The sequence below is a fragment of the Melozone crissalis genome, unplaced genomic scaffold (assembly GCF_028551555.1).
Source record: "Melozone crissalis strain CALT ecotype California unplaced genomic scaffold, PUWL_Pcris_2 ptg000027l_1, whole genome shotgun sequence".
Lineage (NCBI taxonomy): Eukaryota > Metazoa > Chordata > Aves > Passeriformes > Passerellidae > Melozone > Melozone crissalis.
Genome location: NW_026535805.1, coordinates 9,189,469 through 9,196,308, shown reverse-complemented (window position 1 = coordinate 9,196,308; position 6,840 = coordinate 9,189,469).

The following is a 6,840-nucleotide window of genomic DNA, read 5'->3' as shown; positions in this document are numbered from 1 at the left end:
GCTGCTGATCGTCTCCCATGTGTTGCTTTTGAAGGGGACAGAGCATCACGCCCTGCTTATGCACTGGCTGCCATTTGCTGCCTGGAGAAACAGCTCTGCTGCAGTTCTGGGGCTGTTTCACAGCAAAGCTGTCCCTGGTGTGAGTTGCTGCCTCTCCTGACTCAAGGATGTGCACGCAGGCACTGCTTCCAGAGCTGCACACAAGCCAAAAGTTGGCCATGTTGGCTCTCTGTGCCAGAGACATTGTATGTTAGCAGCATCTTCTCCACTGGTAGAGTGTGATGGACTGATCTTGGGCCAGAAAAACTTTCTGGTGTATCAGGGAGAAGGCCTAAGTTGAGGTGAGTTCATAGTTCCTACCTACTGTGCAGCTCCCCAAATATGTCTCAGCACAGCTGCAGCTGTGCATCACAGCCCTGAGCAGATGAAGCCTGGTTATGAAACCCCAGAGCACTAGAGCCTAGATAGCCACCTTCACTTTTGTCACCTCCTTAATCACTTTCTACCCATACACATTACTTGGGCATTTTTTAGCTTTAAACCATTTATGGTCCTCTCTGGACTAAGTGCCTTTCCACTCCATTTTTGTCACAGCAGGACACTTCATAATCTCAAGTTACATATTTTTCTCTGCTCCACCGGTGGCATGGGTGTCATTTACACTCATCCAGCAATTTACAGCCATTCTCTTGTTGGCATGAGTTCAGCTCCCAGCTAATCAGTGCATGGGATTCAAGCACAATACCAAAGAGTTTGCATGGATCTAAAGAAGGCAGTCATTTTTTTAGTAGCCTGTTACTGTGAATGTAATGTCCTGTATCATATAAGAAAATGTATGATGTCTTTTAACAGAGACTAAAAGACATAAATTGTATACAAAATACTCACAACATAAATTTCTTTTGAACTGCTCATTTCACTCTTACACAACCTCGGGTAACTTGACCTTCTTAATTGCTGTATTTACAGTAGAAATTTGACACTGGACTGATTGCAAATGTATTTCTAATGGATTTTCCCCAGAGATATTTAAGCAAAATCTGGTTAGAACCTTTTCATTGCTTTTTGTATTACTTGCAAAAATACTCTTCTTAGTAGCAGTCAGTTTTTAAAAAAATTGTTTGCCTTTTCTTTCCTTTTATTTTCTTGCTGGACTTAGTGGTTTTGGAATTTATTGTAATAATAATGGTATAAGCAGCTTGTTCAGGAGACTCTTCTAAATTTTGAAAAAGTGACTCATAGTAAATGGGGCCTTCAACTCAATGCCTTTAAAGTGACAGTCAATCAGTCTAAATAAGTAAGTAAAATAAAATTGACTAAATAATGGAGCGACCTGAAGGTGAGGAATTGCAACATTAGGGCATTATCCTGTCCCCTTTGAGGATAGAGGGCTGAGATTGTCCCCATCAACCTGAATGAAAAGTCTTCTGCTGGGAGCTCTGGAGGAGCCCTGTGGTGTGACACTGAAGGATGTCAAAAACATAGAGGCAGAGGAGGGTGGATGTTGGTACCAGCAGCAGGAACGCACTTGGGTAGACTCAAGCTGTTATACATCAAACCTGCGTGGGGCCAAATTCTGCTCTCAGCTTGCCTTGTAAAACCAGAAAATTTACCATTTTCCCCATAAAATTCCCATAGGCTTACACAAACAATGTAGCCATGTTGCTGAGACAAGAGTTTGGCTCCAGTGCCAGAAGTGAAGAGCTCATAATGAACTTTAATTGTTTTAGCTGCTGTTGCTACAGCTTCCAAAGAGGTTATAAGAAAGAGCGAAAATTACAAAATTATATAAAACACAAAATATATCTGGCTGTGAATAAGAATGTATTTTTACATAAGATTTTTTTTTCTGGAATGTTTTTACTGATATGTGTGAATCCCCCTATCTATATTAATTTATTCTTTATTATCTGTCCTGGAAATACCCACAACCCCTTTTTGTTTAAAATCCTATTAGATGTCTAATCCTCCTGTTTTTTTAATCTCCGTCCGCATCATTCATGTCAATCCCAAAGAAGTCTTGACTGATATAATGTTGTGAGGTTAAACATTGTGAGAACTTGGAACAACTAAAAATCATTACATTTGGAAACATTAAACTCTAAAAAATGGTATTGTGACTAATGTGGTTATTAAAATATTTGAAAGTAAATATTTAAGCAACTTTGCTTGCTCTGATATTAAGATTAATTAATATTCTTAATTTTACAATTTAAAGCTGAATAAAATCCAACATGCATAATCACACATTGATCATAAGATAAATGTCTTCCATCAAACGGGACCATCCTGTAATGAAACCTTGTTCAAAATTTTCAAGACAGCTAGAGGGACTCCTCTTACAGGATCCTGGAATGAAGCCCACAGCTCAAGTCTATGTATGAATGATATTTCCCTAATTTACAATTTTCTAAAAATTGTTCAAATGTAAGAGCCCAACCCTAAAAAGTGTGAAGTGTTTGCTGGAAATGTGCAAAGCATCTCCAATCCAATCTGGTTCAGCTGCTCACAAGCTCAGTCTGGATTCAGGAACAGGGTACTGTGCAATAGATTCTATTTCAACAACAAAAGCCTGTTGTGGAAAAACTGTACTAATTCTTTAATCATAATAATGTATTAATACTTCCTTTTCAAGTCTGCAAATTCAATTATTCGCATCTTGGTAAAACTTGAAGATAGATAGATGATCCCTTGAATTTTATATATTTTAATATTAATTTTAGCATAATAAATGAAGATGATTCCAGGATGGTGGAAGAAAATGTTGGGATTTTTTTAAAGTCAAAGGAAGTAAAATATATGCATAAAGATCTGTATCTGCTAATCAGGTTTCTGACTGCTTGAGATCTAATTTATTGCTGTTTCACTGCAGTGTTTGCAGAAATGCCATTAAGAAATCCACTCAATGCCTTTGATTAAGGGCAGTCAAACTGACACCAGCAGCAACTTTCTTATTTTTTCAATGATTTAATGAAGAAATAAAGGTTCACTGAACAGGGTGGAATTACCAGAGTTCAGGATTTTCCCCCTCCTTTCAAGTAGGGGTTGTGATCATATTTTCTGTACTCTGAAATCTTAGATTAATGGATAATCTTGGCTCACCAAGGACTATACTCTGGGTATTTCCTTCCCTGCTGACCGTGTCATCTGGTGTGTTTGTGCAGTCCTGCTGTGACTTGCTCACATGCTGGATAAACAAACTTTGTTCCCTTGTTTTCTTTCTCCACTCTCCTTGTCTTTGAAAGGTGCCTTTAACTTGACTGGAGCCATGGAATGGATCTACAGATACTGTTGTAGAGCTTGGTGCTGGATTAAAACTTTGCCGTGCCTTGTACTGGTGATAAAACCTTTTCCCACCCACATTTGTAACAAATTTAGCTGGCAAGTAAATGGTTCATGACAGTGAATCTTGTTCACAAGCATCTTTTCTCTGAGAATCTCTAATAGTTTGGTGGTAAGCTTAAGAGAAATTAGCTCCTAAACTCAAGACCGAACCAGACCCCAAAACTGTAGGAGTGGAAAAGTCTTTGGACTGTTGCCATTTTTGAAAGGAAGAATATGGGTCACTGTTCATGCTTCAGGATAGATTGGATAGATACTGTGTGCTAGGAGGAAGTATGCTTATAAAGGATTTTCCATAGTTATAAGCTAAGCATAAAACATGAAGTTATTCTACCCTACAGCATTATAAAGTCAGCTGCTTGAGGAAACTCTAAACCGGTGACACTGGTCATGCAAGTTGCCTCGTCATGTTCTGCACTTCTGAATTATTAGAAAATGCCAAAGAATGAGAGATTGTCAGGTTATTTAGAGTAAAACAATTATCTTAGCAATTTTCCCCCCTTGCTCCTAAGGCTCCTTCCTGTCTCTGAGTTAATAATGTTTTTAAGTTTAAGAAACTGATTGTGACAGATGGCCCCCATGCACAGTTGTGCCTGTGGATGTGTGTGCACACAGACACTCATGGACCTCTAAAGCATGCAAGGAAATGTGATTTTTGCATCATATGCTTTACTTGGATAAGAAATCCCAAACCAGGGCAGTGTCAGTTGGATATTATTTTTACAGCTATATCGTATCACTGGTGAATGTGATTAGCAGCAAAGGTGTTAGTTCAGGAACTGAAGGCTATAAATTTTCCGTGCAGCAAAGAGAGAGTATAAGGAGCAGAAAGCAGAGCTGTCCCTCACTGACTCATTGCTTATTTCAACTTTCTTTAGGTACTTAGAAGACCCTGACAGACTTCTTCCTTTTCAAGCTACGCCAGGTGTGTTTTTGTGGCAAGCTTGTTGGCAAAGAGGTTCCTAAGAGGTAGGTTTTGTAGTGCCTGAAAATTACTAGCAAGGAATGGAGTAAATATAATGCTAAAAGATTGCTGCATGGGGCTGTTTACTAATTTGTTAAAGATTTTGGTCACAGCTGGGCAAGGGAATCAGATTTTGTTATTGTAACTCGGAAGCAAGAGATTCTCTCTCCAGACCATCCTGTTCCTTGGTGATGGTGGGGCTTCTTGTTTTGAGCCTAACAGTGAAGTGAGGGAACAAGACTTTTTATTAATTACAGAGAAAAGGAATGACCTCTAGCCTTGCCTGGGAGCTGTAGCCTTTCAGCAGTTTGGTGGATACAGGGGTGATTTCCTTAAACTTCAGGGCTGAATTTTCAGCTGTGTTTCAGGTTTTAGAAAAATAGTATTTTTAATTTGGAAATCATGTCACAGAGTTGTCCCAGCTCTCTCAGTGCCCCTCCCTTTCCTCACGAGCCTCTTTTCCCCTAGGATAATTTCACCAATTAAAATTTAATTTAAATTTAGGATCTGATCTTCCTCTGATAAAGTCAAGGGAAGCTTAGCAGTGACATGCAGCCAGAAACCCTCTGTTTTGCTGCAGTAGGTCTTATAAATATTTGCATTTAATAAATAGTTATTTATGTCTCTTTAATTAAAGTGCAATGTGCCTTTATTTAATTTATTAATTAAAATTGTAATTTCTGGATTTAAACTCTGTTCCCAAGATTTGTGTTACCCTTTTAATCCCTCTATGTAAAGCAGGTGCCTGTGCTTAAGTCCAGGGTGTTCCCAGGAGATATATTTGATTTTCCATCATCATGAGTTATACAGATCTCAATTTTCAGGTTATTTCCCATGTTTCCTTCATTGGATACTATTGTTGCTATTACCCAGTGCATCAAGTTTGGCTGAGTTCATTCTGCTAATGACATTGTGAAAGACACAGAGAAATAGGGCCAGCAAGTTCTGTCAAGCCTGAACAGATTGGTTTGTGCTCCTATTCTGGTTTTACCAAATGCAAATGTGGGAAATCTCAGTCTGAAGCAGGACCAACATACCCAGTGCACATGACAAAGTCCTTGACAATGATGGGAGTTACTAGCTGCTCATATTTACTGTTGTCTTATCAAAATATTGTTCAATACTTGGTAGAAACATTTTCTGAGTGGGATGAGGACATGCAATAACATTTATTTGAAGTTTTAAAAAACCCTGTCCTTCATGAAATAAAACTCATATTAAAAAATAATAATGAAGAAAGGGGTTTTTAGATTTGAGGTTTTTTTCACAAGCTACTTTCTTCACGAGTCTTAGAAAATCACTTTCTACACAAGATTTTTCTCTTAAAAATAACCCTCTGACTTCATTCTGACAGAAACATCCTCTAGCATGAACCAGCCTTCTTCAGGAAGGAAAGAAGTGTGTTGGAGGGGAAAAAATGCTTCCTGGAAAAAGCTAGTCAGTATAAAAGGAAAATGGTCAGCAGCATCTGCATTAATTTTGAGGATAAACGGAAGTAATCCAAACGTGTAAGATATTTTTCAGCAACAGGAAAGCACATTATTTTCTTCATCATGTACTCTGTACTTTGTTCTCCCCTGGGGGAGCTGCTTTGCTTTTTATTTTCCTTTTGAAACTTAAAAGGTTTGAGAAAGAAAAAAAACCTTGAGTGAGTCATAAATTGAAAATACATGTATATGACAACATCCTTTGTCTTTGCCCTTCAGTTAACTGTACTGACCTTAATCAGCACGTTAAGCATGTCTGTGTCTGCATCCCTGCACTCCCTCAGCATTTTGGTAACCCGGTAGCTTTGTATTCCCTGTTCCTCAGGACCTGTGAGGTGTTTGGTGACAGTGGAGGCGGCATCTGCAGGTTTGCTGTGCACACAGCAGCAAGGTCTCAGGCTGGAGTTCCAGCCTTAGGAGGTCTCTCCTCATCCCACCTCCAGGGAGGAGGAGAGGCAGCAGGGCTGGGCAGTGGGGCCAAGCCCAGAGGGGTGGTGGAGATTTTAGCTGAGCCCCAGGGGCTGGGAGCACCTTCACCTTCACCTGCTGTGAAATGTCAGATGTACAGAACAGGGGGAAGGCAAGGGAAGGGAAAGGATGAAGGAAAAAGGAGACTGAGAGTCTGAGCAGCACTGACATTGCTTTTGGCCATGAACTCTGGAAAAGCTAGAGTATAAAAACTCCACTATGGTGATGTGATTTCCTTTGAGCTCTGGCCTGGTGTGCACTCTTAAGAAAGTCACTTCAGCTGCAGACCTCGGCTGCTTCTTCCCGCTGCTCTCCTTTTCTGCTGCTGCCTCTGCTCCGATTGCAGACCCCGTGGGAGCCAGGCAGTCACTCCCTGCATACCTACAACACATTGCAAGGGTGGTTCTGGCTCCTGCCAAACCTGTAAACAAAACTGTGCTTAAAGAAGTGCTTCAAAAGATGCATTTCAGAAATCTGAAGGGAGTAGCCAGTGTTCTCTCTGTGTGCTTCTGAGTTTGTGCCCAAAAAGGCTTGGTATTTGACTCTGCAGCTCTGGTTGTGGTTTAGTTTTTATCGTCT